Consider the following 19,968-nt stretch of genomic DNA (forward strand, 5'->3'; position numbering starts at 1 on the left):
CTGCAAAAGCTGGAAGAAGCCCAATAGCTTAAATTCCAGAGCACTGAGGCAATGAAGGGAAAGATGTGATCAAAGATATATACATCCAAACCAGGTTTACGCACACCTATGCTGTCACTTAAATCTTCTGTTTTAATGTCTGTTACCAAGAGAAGCAGAAAGTGACTCAATATTTGTTATAATACTGATCAAACTCACTTAGGCCTTGAAACACATGCTCATACAGGTATCTCCTTAAAAAAAAAAAAGAACTTCGACAAAGAAATTAATAAGTGGATAATACCCTTAGCATGTTTTAATTGAGGCTGAAGTTGTCAAACTCCTGCCATGACAGCCATGAAACCTGGTGCCCAATTCAGCTGAGCTCTGCAAGCAGCTAAGTCCTCAGAAGATACAATACAGTTTATAGGAGTTTCATAACAGTAAAAGTAGAGAAATAAGACCCTGCACAGTACTCCTCTTCTTCCAATCCATCTATGTTAGATCCCAAAAAAAAAGGCACCACAACAAGAGATTTTATCAGAAATTACATTTTATAAAATAGGTGATAAACCAACAGAAACAGTTAAGCCAGGTTTGGTTAGGTTCTTCCACTAAAACTACCAGCAGCATCTGAAGCCATTTGAGAGCAGCTTCCCAATTTTATTTCTATATGGCTCTCACTGCTGTGACTTACACACAGATTTACAGCTGCAACTGTACTAACTTTGCATCTGTTAGCACAGATACTGGTATTGGTCTAACCATGGCAACATGGGATTAAGAATAGACTAATAAGCTAACTCATAAACTGGGTCAATTCATAACTTGTGTTAAATATCATGCTGTCACTACCAGACCACTACCATACTTAAACACTATAAAATTATCTCAGTGGTTTAATACTGTGAACCTTGGTGGTTTGCCATGGTTGACAGTGTCACTGAAGAAAGCCCCAAGTATTCCTTTCACTGTACCTATTAACAGAAGATTAACAAGACTAGAGCAAGAATATATTCTGCCTGAAACTCAACATGGCAATCCCATTAAGCTGTGACAAAACATTATTTTAGTGATTAAGTATACAACAGCATTTATCAATGCATTCATAATTAAAGCAAAGAAGCATCTGGCAGTTAGAAACACCAGCTTGCTTTATAAAGGTACCTGCAGGTCAATTGTGCTGTAGTTTTCTATTTAAAGTGCTTGTTAAGTGTAGAATTTGGCTATCTGCCCATGTTTTAAGATCAGTGTTACAGCATAGCCTGGGTAATTGCACTTTGGATGACAAGCACAACAGAAATCAGAAGCATGTCAATAATATACATAAAATCTCAACTTACTAGAATCAAATCCTGCTATGTGAAAGTGCCAGCTCCACAAAGCACCATACCAGGCTGTTTCCACTTGCCATACTACAGAGCTATGAGCCATTTCACACTTCCACACTTAACATCAAATCCTGAATGCCAGTTTTGCTACACTGAGAGGCTTTATTTTGAACCTAATCTTCAAAGCACAGGAGATAAGACCTGAGGTGGCTATAACAGATGAGCTCAGGAGCTGGAGCAATTAAGTCAGTACAAGAATGAAATTGTAGAGGTGGGAGGTAAAAAAAAAAAGGGTAGCTCTAAAATAAGTGTGGATCACTCCAATATTTCAAATGATGAGGTAGCCAAGGCATAGTTTTGACTCCTCCAACAAGTTTACCCAGATTCTCTCCAATAATCTAAAAATTATTTGTGAAGCCTACATAGCATACAGCAAGTCTACATACCCAGGCCTTGATGGCTTTCTCTTCAACACCGGGAATGTTCCCCTCCTCCCCCAGGGTAAGTTACACAACCCCAGCTTCAGTTTTTGCACTTAGAGAATCGCTGCAGTTGCCATGTGGACAGTCTGTGCAGAGGGAGTGTGACTTGTCAGTACATCAGGGTCTGTGCTGGGGTGCTTTAGGAAACTGCTCAGGTTTCTATTTTTAAAAATCAGGAATAAGCAGACGTTCTTATTAAAAAAACTCTGGTTTCTGCTTAAGCAGCCTGGAAGCTATTCACTTCACAATTTTTTTCAGCCATTCCAAATTTAAATACTGTACTTACAAACATGCAAGTCAAATTTGTTTTGGAAGAAAGCTTCCTCATGTGCTCTTTATAAGGAGCAAAATGCTTTCTACCTACAGATTTAGTCAACTATGCTATTATAAGAGATACCCATTTTACATAAAAAATGTTAACTTATTTGAGATCATGCATACAAATCCATTACAGATAGAATGCTTTTGATCCCTATTCTGCTCACAAATTATACTGCCTCTTACTGTTGTCAAAGAACATTTTGCTGCTACCTTACATTCAAAGCTGTACAAACCCTCCATATATCTATACAACTCCTCCAATCCTAGTTCTGTGTCCTTCAGATGAGCACCTCTTACAGTCACCAACAGATCTAAACAAATGCATTTTACTGGCTCTCTCATCCTGTTTGTATAACATCCACAGACTATTCTCAACAAGTGCCATGCTTTATCCACACAAAGAGCCTAACAGATGATGAATTCCAAATTGTATATCCCTTTCACCCAGTCTGACATCAGATTGTAGGAATTAATGTTCAGAGTAAATATGACAAAGCAATATTCAATAGCTCTACCAAACAAAGCTCAACTAAACATACAGAAGAAAGCTTGTTGACTGCTATCTAGCAGAAGACAATATTTTGTTGACCATATGAGCATGTAGCAGTAGACACAACACCCTTTCTTGGAAAGAAGATACTGATTTCCCATAATACTCTTATTTCAAGTTGACATTATCTAGTTATTAATCTGCAAATTAAGATCCAAATTCAACATGTCAACCAAGCATTGTAAGTTTTAGGCTCAGCCTAAATTTTGTCATCCTCAGGTTTTCTGCATCACTACAGTTGCAGAAGTTATGTATCACATAAAAGTAGCCTAATAAAACAGAAGTCCCTTACAAGCACAGGGACTCTCCTTCCCAGTGTCATCATCTGTGGAGACCCTGAGAGGCATTCCCTGGGTTAGGGAGACACAAGAAGCTTTCCTCAAAAGCTGTTAAGACTCCATTGGCTCTTTCCCTTGTTCCTATGTCCCTCAGCCACTCACTCCCTATTCCCCCATTGGCCCTCATCTTTGTACTGCCCCGATACCACTGTTCAGCCCCTACCTCCAGAGACACAGAAACCTGGACTCTCCCCATGAGTGTGCCATTGGACCCTGAACATCTTACTGTGCAGCTGAATTAAACATTTGTGGATATCATGCAAAGGCCCTTTTTGCTTCCTTACCCTGGACTTTATTAGCAGCTATTCCGGCTGCAACAATCATGTCTTGGTTTGGAAGGAGAGGTGTCTGCTAAGGAAGGCAGGAGCCTCCCTTGAAATAGAAAAAATGTAGACCCCCCTCCCTCTGAACTGTTAAAAATTTGAAATTAAGGGGGGCTCTCCGGCAAAAATATGGGAGCAGGAATAAAAGTTATTAGGGAAGCAAATAAAAAGATAAAATAAACAATGCAGTGAACTAAAATTACACTGACAGAGTCAGAATACAACCTGACACCCTGTTGGTCAGGGTGTTGGCAGTAGTCCAATTGAGAATTATGGCTGCAGTCCTCCTGGAGTGTCAGGTGTGGTTCTGTTTGGAGTGGTGATCTTGTAGAAAAAGAAAAAGGTGTAATCTTCCACTGAACAATGCAGTGGAAGAGGCAGCTGTTCCTCTGGGAAATCCCGTGCAGAAAAAGCCGTGCTGGTGTTCCAGGAACTCAAGATTATATCCAGGTAGAAATGCTTGGCTTCTCCTTCTGGGTGGAGCATCTCACAATGGGATGCTGCAATTTTTATCAGTCATGCAGTGACATTCAATAGGCCATTAACAGCAGATGTCTCCCTGGGGGGTAGGATTGGTTTGTAGAAGAGATAAAGAAAACTGCCCAATTAAGAGAAGATAACTGCCACAACTCTAACAGATTGCAATTGAATTCATCTTGCCTTGCAATCTAGGACAAATCATCATCATCATGGTGTTTTTCCATAACACACCTCCCTTGTAACATATACTTTTAAAATTAAAGATATTTAAAATAGAGTTAAAATTACAACAATGCAAAAGCAAGCAAACAAAAAAAAAAAAAGCTATTCATACAGAGTTTGTTCCAGGAAATATACTGCGTATATTCTTTTCAGAGTACAGAAATCACTACTCTATACTTAAGGGAAGAAAAATCCCCAAATTTGAAGAAAATGCTAAACAAAAAAGATAGGATATCACAAAGAAATTGGTGTATACAAAAGTTAAGGATACAGAACTGATGCAACCTTCCAACACCTCAAGAGTTTCTTTCTATCCACTAGCCTCTATCCAGAGCTTTGCTAGATATGTTGAACTCACAGGCTCTCCCCTAGCATCACCAGCAAGCCTATTTTTGTTTTAATAGCAGAAATTAGCTATTTTAGAAGTGTTGGTAGAGAGTAGGCACGTCAAAAATACTTCACTGTTCTCTTGAAAGTAGGTGAAAGTCACCCACATGCTCAGCAAAGCTGATAACTGCAGAGGGAAAGATGAAGCAGAACAAGGCTGAGACACCAGGAACTCTAATCAGGTCATGTGGTGACCTTATGTCAGCCCTCAGTCACAGCCCAAAGTACAGTTGTTTCAGTACAGGAAGAGGGCTTGGATTCCCAAAGACCCCAAGACAGATTAAGAGACCTGGTAGCATCACAATGACAGGTCTTTTGTGGCCAAACATACTAGAGCCTTCTTCCATGCCTCTGCCATTGCACAGACCTAACCCCACAGTATGCAGTGTTATCTACTTGGATACGAGGCAAGATCAAGTATGGTGCACTTGCCAAAGATTACTGAAGATATGCCCATGAGGCATGGGAACAGGCAATGCCATGCTTTGGGATGGTTACTCACTACCCATACCTCAACCTGATCTGATCTATCACTTAGCAATACCACCTACAACTTCAAGCAGGAAAATCCCTGGCTGAAGTAAGAAGCACATAGATACAACAGCCAGCCCAGATGTGATCCCATGGACATTACCATTAAGCAGTATGGCTTTTCACAGCTTGTGTCAATTGGCAGCATGTTACTTAATTGCCTCCTGCAAGCAAAATATGGTCCCTGGTTGAAGAGCCCAAGCATAAGCATATCATTCACACCAGAGACATGGCTGGTGTTTCACCCCTAATGAGTCTGCTCCTAATCCTCGGGGGGGTCAAAACAAACTTCAGTATTAAAAAATTTTTGAGAATAATCCAGCCAGTTCTGCAATGAACAAAGTTCCCGCTGTTCCTGGGGACGCAGATAAACCGGGCGGGCAGGGCCTTCCGAGTTCCCATGGCAACACTGGAAGGGCTGCTGGCTCTAGCTGAGTACCGATATTGAAATGTTAATTAGCTAATTGCTCTGTTTGTTTTCTCTAAACTACCTGGAGAAAACCTGCCTCCCCAACCCATGCTACCATTCTGGGACTAAAAGGCAAATTAAAAAAAACCCAGTGGGACATTGGGAGCATTTTTTAGGGGATAAAGACACCCATACATAAAGAACTAAACACAGTAGAGGGGGCTAGACAAATGCCCTAGCTGAGGAAGAGGGAAACACATCCCCTGATCGACTTTTGCCCTGTCACCATCACCTACAAAAGACTAGACTAGAGTAGGCTGTGGGAAGCAAAAACAAAGAGACGGAATTTCCTGGTGTTGCCACAAGGAAAGGAGAGGGGACAGATGTTGTTCTGGACTTCAGTGACAGACTCTGTACGGCTCCTTCCCTTTAGGCCACCTGGGAAAGCTACAACAGTGGGGGCGAGGTCCGTGTCGGGCCCCCTGCCCAGCTGATCTTTTTAATAAAGAGCTGAACATTAATAAAGGCATTAGACCTGTTTATTTCAGTTGGGGGCTTGTCCGGGATAGACATGCCCAAAGAGGACCCCCGGACAGCTGGACAGCTCGACCACCTGCTTCAAGGGACCTTCAGGTGTTGCTGGCTACCTCCGGACTCTAGGATCAGTGTTTGACGAGCAACGCAGAGGACCAACGGGGAAGAGCGTCGGATCGGTAAAAAAAAACAGGAGACGAGTGAGTGAGATGGGGGCTGGCAGCGCGGACCCCCTTAGCAAGAGGGACCCGCTAGTATCACGTTTCCGGACTCCTGCAAAGGGGCCGGCCGGGAACGGGGGGAAGCGAGTGGAATAGTGGAGTGACTGAGGCGTCTCCTTAGAAATAATGCAGGCCCTCCTCCGGGCGTGTGGAGGCCCCGTGGGGGTAAAGTAAGTCCCTGGCAATCAGGGCAAGGGGAATATCCCCAGCAGGGCAGGTGGGATGTCCCTAGCAGGTAGGGCAGGACGTCCTAGCAAGCAGGAGAGGCAAGTCCCGCCAGGCAGAGGGCATGTCCCCGGCAGGCAGGTCGGGATAACAGGGAAGGTGGGATGTCCCTGGCAGGCGGGGCCGGAGGTCCCCGGCAGAGCAGGTAGGGAAATGTCCCTGGAAGGAAGGGCAGGATGTCCCTGGCAGAGCAGGCATGAACTGGAGTAAGCAGAAAGGCAGGAAGGCAAGCAAGCTAAGCCTACTAGGAGGGTCAGGCAAGGGGGGCTTGGCCAGAGTTCGAGTGTAAGGCTCAGCAGGACGTTCGACCTTACCTCGGCAGGGAGACCAAGATTCCTAAGCCTACTAGGAGAGTCAGGCAAGGGGCGCTTAGCCAGAGTTCGAGTGTAAGGCTCGGCAGGATGTTTGACCTTACCTCGGCAGGGAGACCAAGCCTCCTAAGCCTAGTAAGAAGGTTGGGCAAAAGGCCAAGTAAGAGTTTGGGCAAGACTTAGCAGGGGTCCAAGCCTAGAAAGTCCAGCAAGAAGTCCAAAACTTAGGCCGAAGAGCAAGAGAACAGAAGACAATGGATGTGAGTGTGACTAGTGATTGTCTTGGCCAAGAGACGACGTAAAGTGCTAAGAGGGTAGTACCAAGAGTGGGAGTTTAGTTAAAAGAAATTAAGTTCAGTCAAGAGATTCAAAATACTAAGTTGTGGGAAGAGGCCAGATGAGCTTTAGTTGCCTGTCAGTTGCCTGCCATTTAAGATAGAAGCACCATTTAAGGTATATTTTTTTCTTTTCTTTTTGAGGCCTGAAAATGGGAAGAGGTTATAGTAAAGGAGCAGATCCTTCCAAAGAGAAAGCAAAGAGAATTCCCCCTAACAGCCCCTTGGGGCAATTGTTAGACCAATGGGATTCTTGGGAGACCACGAAGGGTCTAGACAAGAGTAACATGATATATTACAGTATAGAAGTATGGCTGAAGTTAGAATTACAGGAAGAGTGGCCATGGTATGGAACCTGAGATCAGTAGATGTGTAATCAGTTAAACCAACACCTAAAAACCCGAGAGGACCTTGATATAGAACAACTATCTTATGTAGCTTGCTGGCAGGAGAATTCTATAAATAATGAGACTGTGAGAATATGCAAGTTACAAAGAAATAGAGAGGAAGACAAAGAGAATAGAGAAGAAGAGACTAGAAAAAGAAAAAAATGGGACCCCCTCGATTACCTACCCCCTTCTGCTCCTGTTACCTCTCCAAAAGTTTCCCCAGTTAATCCTTCGGCCCCTCCTATTGAGTCCCTGATACCTTTCCCCCGTTTTCCCTTCTCTCTTCCATGGTTCCTTCCCCCAGTTTCCTCAACCATCTCCCCAACTCCCTCTTCCCCTTCTCCAACTGGAGTTTCCTTGCCTCCTCCCACTTGGGAGCTGAGACCACCCTTGCCCAGTGTTAGTTCACCACCTAACATGACCCCTAGCCTCCAACAAGCATCTGTCTCCACTACTATCTCCCTACCTGGTGTATTAGAAGAAGGGCCATATTGTAATACCCTATTCAAAGCACCAAGGGTAGAAAGGCTCTTTTCCCTTAGAGAAGTTCCTATGGGTGGAGCAGCTGGAGGAGTTGGGTTTGTAGATGCACTTTTGACAGCTTCCAAAGTCCGGGGATTTAAGAGCTAGGAAATTAAGTAGAAGACCCCGTTGGAATATCTAACTAGTTGGACCAATTTCTAGGACCGAATATTTATACCTGGGGAGAGCTTAACTCTATTCTAAGCATTCTGTTCTCTCCAAAAGAGGTCCGGATGATCCGAACAGCAGGGGTGAAGATATGGGAAAGAGAAAATAGACTGGGGACCCCAGGGGACCAAAAGATACCCTTAGTAGACCCCAACTGGAATCCCAGCCAGGAAGAAGGAAGGCAAAACATGAGAGACTATCGGTCCCTCATGATAAGAGGGATCAAAGAGTCTATCCCTAGGGGAAGCAACACGAAATTGGCCTTTGATAGTACTCAGGAGAAGGATGAGACCCCAGCAATTTGGCTTAACCGACTGAAACGAAATTTCCAGATATATTCAAATGTAGACCAAGATAGCCCAGAGGGTCAAGTCCTCTTGAAGGTCCAGTTTGTCACCAAATCCTGGCCCGATATTAGACGGAAGCTAGAAAAGATGGAGGACTGGCAAGAAAAGAACGTGAATGAGTTGCTCAAAGAAGCTCTAAGAGTGTATTTAAAGAGGGAAGAAGAAAAAGCCAAAATTAAGGCTAGAATTATGGTCGCGATTGTTTGAGAAAGTATAAGAGCAGGCAGATCATCAGCACTGCCATCTAAGTCAAGTGAGAATAGACCAGGGCCATTACCTAACAAAGGTAGAGACCAAACAGCACCATCATATGGAGCAAATAAGAACTTTAATGAGTTCAGGAAACCTGAGGCTTCACAAAGCAACAGGAGGTGCTATTACTGTGGTGAGATAGGACACCTTAAAAGAAATTGTCAGAAGTTTCAGTTTGATGAGGCAATGCATAAAGAACAAGAAGTCTTAGAAGAGATTTCAAGGGGAGACGACTAGGGGTGTCAGGGGCTCTATAAGTTAGGGGATCCAATGAACCATCAAGAAGAGCCCTTAGTAAACTTTGAAGTAAGTCCCCACTATAAAGAATTTGAGTTCTTAGTTGACACAGGGGCAGATAAGTCCAGTATAAACAAGTTACCAGTAGGAGTCACCATTGAGAAGAAGGTCTGTGAGGTTTTAGGGGCAGAGGGAAGACCATTTAAAGCATCTATAGTTGAGAATATAGAAATCAAGGGGAATTCAAGACAATGTTTGCAGACTTTATCAATCTGCCAAATTTAGGAAGTAATCTCTTGGGGAGAGACTTGCAAGTTCAATTGGGGGTAGGGATCATCCCAAGAGATGCAAGGATGGTAGTCCAGGTCATGAGGCTGACCCAGAGAGACATAGAGGAAATAGACCCCAGAGTATGGGCAGAAGAAAGTAAGTGTGGATATTTGAACATCACACCAATAAAAATAGAAATGCAAAGAGATATACCCCCTATCCGAGTCAAGCAATACCCAATATCCCCTGAAGGCAGGAGAGGATTAGCCCCAGTGATCAAACGACCATTAGAACAAGGTATTCTAGAATCATGCATGTCCCCCCATAACACTCCTATACTAGCCATAAGAAAAGCAGAAGGGAAATACAGGCTAGTTCAAGACTTAAGGGAAGTAAACAAGACTATTACCAGACACCCTGAGGTACCCCTTTCAGTACAGCAGATTATCTGGAAGGGGAGGCAGCAACTCAGAAATATTTAGAGGTCATAGGAAAATCCCTAGAAGGCCTCAGAAAGAATGGGTACCTCCCCCAAACTTCCCCTCTGGACACCAATGACCACAACATCAGTCCTGGGGATTGGGTGTTGATAAAATCCTGGAACACCACCACTCCATTAACCCCCAAATTCGAAGGACCTTTCCAGCCACTATTCACCACACACACTACGGTGCGAACCTAAGAAAAAGCCTGGACCCATGTCACCAGAGTCAAAGGACCAGTGCCACCCCCGGATGCCAGACCAGACCCAACAGTGTCACCCGCCTCCTCTTGTGCATGGACAGTAATTAAGAGACCAGAGGACTTAAAATTAATTTTAAAGACTTGCTAGAGACTGATATACAGTAAGGTGTTAATAACTGTTCTAAGTTGAAGTGCCATAGTAAAGGTTTAGGTAATTTGTATTTGTTTAAGAATAAGCGTCCTTTAGCCAAAGGAGTTAACTGAAGAATTTTTAATTAGAATATAAATAAGTCTTACTTAGCTTCTAAAGAGTGGGAGAATTACCATCAGACATAAGTAAAAACATACAAATGCCAAAAGAAGTTAGCCCTCAAAAGCCAAAGACTATACGTTGATGCAGGATTAAGCCCAATCAAAGAAATAGAGGAGGGATCTGTAGTGAACAAAGTTCCCAGTGTTCCCCGGGGATGCAGATCATCCAGGCGGGCAGGGCCTTCCTAATTCCCATGGCAACACTGGAAGGGCTGCTGGCTCTAGCTGAGTACCAATACTGAAATGTTAATTAGCTAATTGCTCTGTTTGTTTTCTCTAAACTACCTGGAGAAAACCTGCCTCCCCCACCCACGCTGCCATTCTGGGACTAAAAGGCAAATTTTAAAAAAACCCCTTGGGACATTGGGAGCGTTTTTTAGGGGATAAAGACACCCATACATAAAGAACTAAACACAGTAGAGGGGGCTAGACAAATGCCCGAGCTGAGGAAGAGGGAAACACATCCCCTGATCGACTTTTGCCCTGTCACCATCACCTACAAAAGACTAGACTAGAGTAGGCTGTGGGAAGCAAAAACGAAGAGACGGAATTTCCTGGTGTTGCCACAAGGAAAGGAGAGAGGACAGCTGCTGCTCTGGACTTCAGTGACAGACTCTGCACACCTCCTTCCCTTTCGGCTACCTGGGAAAGCTACAACAGTGGGGGCGAGGTCCGTGTCGGGCCCCCTGCCTAGCTGATCTTTTTAATACAGAGCTGAACATTAATAAAGGCATTAGACCTGTTCATTTCAGTTCCAAAGCGTAAAAGCCCAAATTTTCACAGCCTCCATAAAGTCTAGCCCACTTACCCAGCTTCCCCCAGTAGAGCCACTGTGAAAAATGCATATTATATGGCTCTACGCAGATATTTACTATATGTATTATGCTAGGTTGGAAAGTTATGCTGTAGTAACATTTTAATAATATAGTAAATGTAGTTTTGTAATTGAAATTAAGCTTTAGTAGTTAAAATAGAAAATATGTGTGTGTGGTATTCTTTTTGCTCAAGAGAAGGAGAAGATAATCAAGAAATTCTTCACACAGAGATAACAATTACAGAAAGCCCTAAATCTTCCAGAGGAGAGGAATTTATGGCTTTCCTTAGCAACAAAAAAACTGAACTTCTCCAGACTCGACTTAGACTTCAAGGCGCCTGGGATTAACAGGAATTCCTCAACAAGTACAGGACTAATTTCTTGTTTTAAATAAAAAATATGCATATTCATGGTGTGATTTGTGTATGCAACAGGTTACCCCTCTTAGGAGGGAATTCTCTTTTATCGGGGTCCTTCTCCTGGCTCACTTTTGTCCAGAGAGAGGTACCCAGCCCGGGCTGTAACTTTTTGCTGTTATTGTCTCTTTAATTGTCCTAACTCTAATTGTTTAATCTTTATTACTATACTTGTATTAATTTTTTCAATTTTATTTTTATTAAACCTTTATAAATTTTTAAAACAAGTGATTGGCGTTTATCACAAATGGTAGCAGAGGATGGTTATTAATACCTCGCTGTGGGTGCTGTAGGAGAATTAGAGTGAGAAGACGCGTCCTGCCCTGATTAGGCAGCCTCGCTCTGTTCCCCTGGTGTGACCACAGACCGCAGGTTACGATCCAATGGACAAAAAGAGACAATAAAGCAAAGAAAAGGGAAAGAATTCCCTCAAACCGCGGTAATTAGCCCCTAAGACCAAAGTGTACACGAAGAACAAAGACCCAAGGACAAGGGATAGGTAAGTATTTGTTGGGATGGGGTGGATAAGGGGGGGTGAATGTGTGGTAGAGGCGGGCTGGTTACCCCAGACCTGCTAAGCGATTGCGAAGTTTCTTATGCTGAGTTTCCGTCTTTTTCGCGAGAAAAGCGGCCAGTACAGAGACGAAGCGAATGATAAAAGAGTGAGAGAATCCCCCCGGGGAAAATTTAGATTAGGTCTCCGGGAAGGAGTGGAACCCCTTGGAGAGAAGAAGCCGAGGGTGTTCCTGGCATAATACATTGGGGAAAATAAGAAGGTAAAAAGGGGGGCCTTTAAAATTTTTTTTGCTAGGTTGAATTGAATGGGCTGGGTTGAGGGATTAATATTCAAGAGCACCCAGGGTTGAATAAAAGTCTGCTGGGTTGAGATATTAATCTTCAAGAGCACCCAGGGTTGTTGCTGGGTTGAGATATTAATATTCAAGAGCACCCAGGGTTGAATAAAAGTCTGCTGGGTTGAGATATTAATCTTCGAGAGCACCCAGGATTGAGTAAAATTTTGCCAGAGTGAGGGTACACCCGAGAGAATCTGGGGTTGGGAACAACACAGCCGGATTGAGGGGTATCCAAGAACACCGGGACTGGCCAGGGACACCTAAACGTGTAATAGGTGTTAAAATTAGAAGGTACCTTGTTGTTGTGATTGTTTTGTTGTGTGTGAGAGTAGGTGAAAAATAAAGTTGAGTAAATGTGGACGAATGAAAGTATATGTAATGTAGATTGTTTATTTTAGGCTTTATTATAGTTCCTTGGAGGAAAGTGTATTGTATTGAAAAGGAGTGTGAGAAAAAGGAGGTTTTTTAATATAGTTGAAAGAAAAGTGGTATTTAGGTAGTGAGAGGAAAGTGAAAAACAGAGGCAGGGGGTGAATAGATAAGATCTTGAAAACTGGGACAGAAATCCAGTAAGGAGAATACAGGAAAGAAAAAAAGGAGTAAGAAATTATCAACAGAAATACCCCAAGATAGTCCTCTGGGAGTTATGATAGCCAACTGGGAAAAAAACCCTTGTACAAAAAAAAAAGACAAAGTCAAGATGATACAATTTTGTATGCTTGAATGACCAGCAAAGGAAATAAGATCTGACCACGTTTATTGACCTAGATATGGTTCTTTTGAGAAATGGATTTGTCAGGCTTTAAATGTATTTGTAAACTCAAAGGAACCGTTTAATTCAGAAAAAAGAGAATATGCCACGTGTTGGACAGGGGATTTTAGAAAACTAAATATCTTTAAGGTATCAGAAATCCCTGAAACAAAACAAGAAAGGAAAAAAGGGAAAGAGAAGGGAGGGGAGCAAGAGGAAAAAAGAGGAAAAGAAAAAGAATGGGATCCTTTAGAAATGTTACCTCCTCCCTTCCAATTCGCGCCTGCACCGCCTGCGGCCCCAGCACCGGTTTCGGGTCCCAGCGAGCCGCTCCCTTCAGCTCCGCCGGCAACGGTGTCGGTGCCTGTCCCGGTCCCTGCGCCCACCCCGGGCTCTGGCTCGCCGCGTGTTCCTGCCCCGGTTCCCGTGCCCGCGGCGGCGGCTCTGCGGGTTCCCGTCCCGCTGCCTGCGACGGCCCTCCCGGTCCCTGTTTCGCCGCCTGCCGCGTCGGTACCGGCCGCCACCTCGCTGCTCGCGGCTGCCCGACCGACCCCCTCCCCCATCCTGCCCAGATTGTCCGCGGCTGGTTCGCTGGCCGCGCCCGGCGGGCTCCCGTTAGTCCCGGCTGTCCCGTCTCTGGCCGCTTCTCCCGCAGCGGTTTTCTCGGCCCCATCCCCCGCGGTTTTGCCCGTTCCGGCTACACTGGGCGCTGCCGCCGCTGCCCTGCCCCTGCCGGGAGCGGCCGGCTCAGCCGCCGTGAGCCACACTGAGGCTGTAGCACTCCCATCCGGTATCCCCCGGACATGCTGCCCCCTTCAGCAGCTCCGGCAGCAAACCCCGCCCGTGCTCCGCCTCTGGAGGACCTGGCCTCTATGGTATGTCCTCCTCACACCGCCCTTCCTGCCCGGAGCTCCGTTCCCTTGGAAACCGCAGCTCCGGTTCCAAGGAACTCCCTGTCCCTGGAAGATGCTCCTTATAAAACTACTAGAGGTGCAGTTAAGAGGCAGCTTTCTCCTGATTTTTCCTCACCACACGAAAATAAGGCTTCAGAAAAATACGGGGAGAAAGAAATTGGTCTATTTCCACTGAGAGAGGTCCCGATGGGAGGGGGTTGGACTGGATTTGTGAATGCTCCCCTGACTTCTTCCGAAGTCAGAAATTTTAAAAAGGAAATCAAAGGGATTTTAGAAGATCCCATTGGCACAGCTGAACAACTGGACCAATTTTTAGGTCCAAACATTTACACTTGGGAAGAGATGCAGTCTATAATAAAGATACTATTTTCTCAGGAAGAAAGGGAGATGATCAGAGTTGCAGGCATAAAAGCCTGGAATAAGGAACATCCACAGGGGCCCTCTGGAGAAGAAATAATGCCAACTGAACCTCCGGGGTGGGGTCAAAATAGTGAGCAGGGGAGAAAACTTATGAATGACTATCGCAATACAACAATCAAGGGAATAAAACGGGCGGCACCTCGAGGGCAAAATGCTAAAAAGGCTTTTGAGGCACAGCAGGGGAAAGAAGAGACTCCAACTGAATGGTTAGACAGACTTAGGAGAAATATAAAACAATATTCCGGAATAGATACTGAAACTGATGTGTGAAAAGCTTTGTTAAGGATTAACTTTGTTACAAACGCTTGGCCAGATATTAGAAAGAAATTAGAAAAAATTGAGGATTGGCATGATGTCCGGAGAGATGAAGAAAAAGCTAAACTGAAGGCAAAAATTATGGCAGTCACCATGAGAGAAAACAATTACTCCTAAATATGAAGGTCGTAGAGACAGGGGAACAGAAAAGAATAAAACCCCAATACAAACCAAACCTCAGGAGCATTCTAGGAATGTCTGTTTTTACTGTCAGGGCGAAGGACACTATAGAAGGGACTGTCCTAAGCGGGCAAAAGATTTGAAAATCTTCAAAGAGATGAGCACAGAGGAAGAATAGGGGTGTCAAAGGCTCTATTTTCTAGGGGACAGATACCATCTAGAGCCTGTGATAACTTTAAAAGTAGGTCCCCAAGAAGAAGAATTGGAATTTGTGGTAGATACCGGAGCAGAAAAAACCTGTTTGTTAAATATTCCAAAAGGTTATAGTGTACCAACAGATAATCTAATACATGATTGTCTAGAAATTATCCAGTACCAAACAAAAGTTCGAGAAGACCTTGAAGAACAAGTCCTTTCAGAAGGGGAGATAATTTTTGTGGATGGTTCCTCCAGGTGTCTACAAGGAAAAAGAATGTCAGGGTATGCAGTAGTTGATGGGAAAAACATGCAAACTATTGAAAAGGGCAAATTCCCTTCAAACTGGTCAGCTCAAACCTGTGAATTATATGCTCTAAAAAGGGCACTGGAATATTTAGTACACAAAAAGGGAACTATATATACTGATTCAAGGTATGCCTTTGGAGTAGTACATACCTTTGGAAAAATTTGGGAAGAAAGAGGATTGCTTAATTCAAGGGGAAAAGGATTAGTACATGAGGGGCTCATTTTAGAGGTTTTAGAAGCATTAAAATTACCAGAAGAGATAGCTGTAGTACACATTAAGGGTCACCAAAAGGGAGTGACTCCAGAAGTAAGAGGAAATAACTTAGCGGACCAGGAAGCTAAGGATGCAGCAGAAAACGGAGCTGAAAGAGTTATGCTAATATTAACTCCAAATGAGGAGAAACTGGAAATTCCAAAATTTAGTGAAACAGAGGAAAAAGAATTAAAGGAGATAGGAGCTGAACAAGATGAATCAGGGAAATGGAAACTTCCTGATGGAAGACAATTACTTAATAAAATGCTTACTAGAAGAATATTAGAAGACATGCATCAGAAAACTCACTGGGGTACTCAGGCTTTGTGTGATCATTTTCTAAGGAACTATGGGTGTATTGGGATTTTTGGGATAGCAAAGAAAGTAACTGAAAAATGTATAACTTGCCAAAGGATAAATAAAAAGGTAATGAGAAAAACCACATTGGGAGGTCAGAAATTAGCTCTTAGACCATTTCAAAGTATCCAAGTAGATTTTACTGAACTTCCTCAAGTTCAAAGATGGAAGTATTTATTAGTAATAACAGACCATCTAACTCATTGGGTGGAAGCGGTTCCCACTGCCAAGGCCACAGCCAATGTGGTAAGTAAAACCCTTCTGGAACAGATTATTCCAAGATACGGAATGGTTAATAGGATAGACTCAGACAGAGGAACACACTTTACGTCAAAAGTATTACAACAATTAATTCAGACCTTAGGGATAAAATGGGAGCTACACACCCCATGGCATCCACAAAGTTCCGGCCGAGTAGAGAGGATGAACCAGACTCTAAAAAGAACTTTAACTAAATTAATAGTTGAAACCCGAATGTCATGGGTACAATGCCTACCTTTAGCCTTACTGAGGATCCGAACCAAACCCAGGTCAGACCTGGTAGTGTCACCTTATGAAATGATGTTTGGATTACCTTTTCTGACCACCCAACATGAAAATGCTACCTATGAGGTAGGGGAAAAGAGGGTTAAAGGATATATTAACACCATTGCAAAAACTCTTGAAAATTTGAGGTTAAAAGGAATAATCCCCCAAACCACACCTTTAGACTTTAAAATCCATAATATTCACCCAGGAGAATGGGTGTTGGTAAAAACATGGAAAGAACAATCTTTAACTCCACAATGGGAAGGTCCTTTTCAGGTATTGCTGACGACCGAGGCTGCGATGCGGACCAGAGAACGAGGGTGGATCCACGCCAGCAGAATCAAAGGACCTGTAGAAGAACCTAAGGAGTGGACGATAACATCTGAACCGGGTGATATAAAATTGACTCTTAAACTGGGAATGGGTGGTAATGAACTAGGAAGACCCGAATGATCCAAGAAATATACACAGGATCACACCTGACTGGGAAGTAAGACCGAGCTTACATCAGTGGTTTCAAATACCGCCTGGACAAACTTTGAGGTGCCTCCGGTACCCTCCTTGGGAAATAATACTGCCACCACAGACAGGAGGATCGGGACTGTTTCGGACAGAAAACTCCTGTATTTTGGCCTTAGCCTGTGATTTATACAAAGAGGAGGGCGAATTACAACCTCAATCAGTGCCACGTAATATACCCTGTCTGATTCACCCAAATACTGGGCATGTTAGTTGGGTTAAATGTAAATGTTTGAATTGTGGGAAAAATTGGTATTGTAGTTCACACAAGAAACGCCCTCGTTGCAGAAGTGTCGAGTGCCAACTAGATCCCCTATCCAAGTAGAGCTCGAAGCAACTGAAATAATAACTTTGTTTTGTGGATGGGAATTATTAGTGCCTGTTGAATGGGAAATATCTGAGGAACAGTGGGAGACCACGTTAAGGAGTGTCAAAAACGATTTGCCTGGAAATTAGCTAAGAGAAAGTGACAAGAGAAGAGAGGGCAAGACCAGATTGGCCTCTATAATCGCCACCAAGAAGATCACATACACCTGGTGTGGGTTGCAACCCCATAGGCATGGGAGGTGGGAGTATAAGCCATACTGGACCTCTCCTTTTTCTGTCACTCATTTTCTGTCTTTTCCCTTTTGGGATATTGACAAAACCATGCTACAGGTGTTACCAGAAGCTGTATATGGAAAGACACCGAGGCTCCTTTTTTATCTCGCACACTCATGTCAACAGTCACTGTTATAACCCATCCAAATAAGGAAACTGCATGCACAGTGGACAAAAGTATTGGATTACTGAGAATTTAGGAATAAGTGGTAACAGGATGGGAAGTGAATGCCCAAAAGGGGAGAAATGGATTTGTTTCACATACGCTATTGGGAATAAAGCACAGGATTAGGTAAAAGAGCAATTGATAAACAAAAAGGCTAAGCCGGCACCACCACCTAAACCTGTACCAATCTCACTTGACAATTTGTATACCAATGCTGAATACTAGCTGGTGGGATAACGTGTTGGGAATAGAATGGTGGAAAAAGCAAGGCTTCTTCCTGTTATGCGCTAACGCTGGTCTAATGTTTCTTCCTTGTTCGATCCCCTGTTTCATTCGACTCATCACCAGTGTAGTTCAAGGCATGCAATTAGTGACCATGAATCAAAAATTGGATACAACAAAAACGGTGCAAAAGATTATGGTATTAAAGAAACAAAATAATATAGAAGACCCCTTTCAAGAAGCTAGATTGATTTATGAAGAAAATGAACGAAAAATGAAGGCTAGAAAGCAGTAAATATTGCTTGAGCCAAAGTAATTATAAAAAGAAAGAGGAAGGATTGTGAAAAATGCATATTATATGGCTCTACACAGATATTTACTATATGTATTATGCTAGGTTGGAAAGTTATGCTGTAGCAACATTTAAATAATATAGTAAATGTAGTTTTGTAATTGAAATTAAGCTTTAGTAGTTAAAATAGAAAATATGTGTGTGTGGTATTCTTTTTGCTCAAGAGAAGGAGAAGATAATCAAGAAATTCTTCACACAGAGATAACAATTACAGAAAGCCCTAAATCTTCCAGAGGAGAGGAATTTATGGCTTTCCTTAGCAACAAAAAAAACCGAACTTCTCCAAACTCGACTTAGACTTCAAGGCGCCTGGGATTAACAGGAATTCCTCAACAAGTACAGGACGAATTTCTTGTTTTAAATAAAAATATGCATATTCATGAAGTGATTTGTGTATGCAACAGGTTACCCCTCTTAAGGAGGGAATTCTTTTTTATCGGGGTCCTTCTCCTGGCTCACTTTTGTCCAGAGAGAGGTACCCAGCCCGGGCTGTAACTTTTTGCTGTTATTGTCTCTTTAATTGTCCTAACTCTAATTGTTTAATCTTTATTACTTTACTTGTATTAATTTTTTTTCCAATTTATTTTTATTAAACCTTTATAAATTTTAAAAACCAAGTGATTGGCGTTTATCACAGCTACTATTGCTGCATTTCAGGCCAAAGGCAGCCAAGCTTCTTCCACACAAAGTTAAATCTCACAGAAAGAAGAAAGCATGTTAGCCAAGTTTTAAAGCACATATGTCTTCAGGTTTCTGGTATGCATTAAGAAATGGAAATTATTTCATATGTTGGTCTTAGAACTAATTTTCATATGCTTCAATAGAGATGACACAGTAACATAAAGTGGCTAGTTTCATTTAGAAGTTCACTGGTGGCCTGGTTCTGTCCAGGACAGGGTTAATTTTTGCAGCAGCCAGGAGGGGTACAACCCCGAACCTGGGGCTATTAGATACCGCCATGCATGGCAGGGGGGGACAAAACAAAGTGGGGTGATGTTCTTTCCTGTTTTGCCGGGGTGTACAGTCAAGTTGCACTGAGTTCCAAGTGGTAAGCAACTGAGTGTAAATTTCTTGCCTGTCTTGTACACACTGTTATTAGTATTGTTGCTATGGTTCACTTTCTTATTTCATTGCTCTTTCTAATAAATTGTTTGTATCTCAACCCGTGATCTTTACCCTTTTGTGTCTCAAATTCTCCTTCCCAGCCTGCCTTGGGGGAGGGGGGAAGTGATTGAGCCATTCGTGGTCTGGGGGATTTCAATAATGCTGGGGTTTAAGATTCTTTCTTTTGTTTCTTTCTCTCAAAGAATTTTTCCCCATATGTGTTGCTAGGAGACAACAACTGGATACTTAAGAGAGACAAAAGAAGCACCACAGGTCGGGGGAGGGGTCCACCTGGCTACTCCCTCTTTTTACCTGGGGGTTTCTCTGGGAAGGGTAGAGATACCACAAGCATTTGGCTGGAAAAGAAGAGGCTGGAGCAACTGCAAGTCCTTGCGCTCTCAGCATTCAGAGGCGAAGGAGGCTGCAGTCGTTGTGGGAAGAATTCACCACCACTGCAGGGTTCTGTCTTCTGCTGCCTTCTCCTACCATGAGTGGAGTTCCACTTGTCATAAGAGCGGCCGTTGCACTGGGACCTTATTAACACCCTACCTCACCAAACAAAGGACCCTTCACCATCTGCTCCAGTGCCTTAAGGGAAA

General features: G+C 43.3%; 1 protein-coding gene and 1 long non-coding RNA gene across 2 annotated transcripts in view; both read right to left on the reverse strand.

The window, feature by feature from the left end:
- LOC137464308 (ubiquitin-conjugating enzyme E2 R2-like) overlaps positions 1-19,968 on the reverse strand; it is a 175,598-nt gene that overhangs the window by 139,530 nt on the left and 16,100 nt on the right. The window lies entirely within an intron of this gene.
- Positions 351-10,028, reverse strand: LOC137464319 (uncharacterized). Its single transcript, XR_010994183.1, has 2 exons — positions 4,000-10,028; positions 351-3,312 (listed from the first exon to the last, which is right to left on the reverse strand). It is a non-coding gene; the product is annotated as an uncharacterized lncRNA (long non-coding RNA).

This window comes from Anomalospiza imberbis, chromosome W (genome assembly GCF_031753505.1).
Source record: "Anomalospiza imberbis isolate Cuckoo-Finch-1a 21T00152 chromosome W, ASM3175350v1, whole genome shotgun sequence".
Classification (NCBI taxonomy): domain Eukaryota; kingdom Metazoa; phylum Chordata; class Aves; order Passeriformes; family Viduidae; genus Anomalospiza; species Anomalospiza imberbis.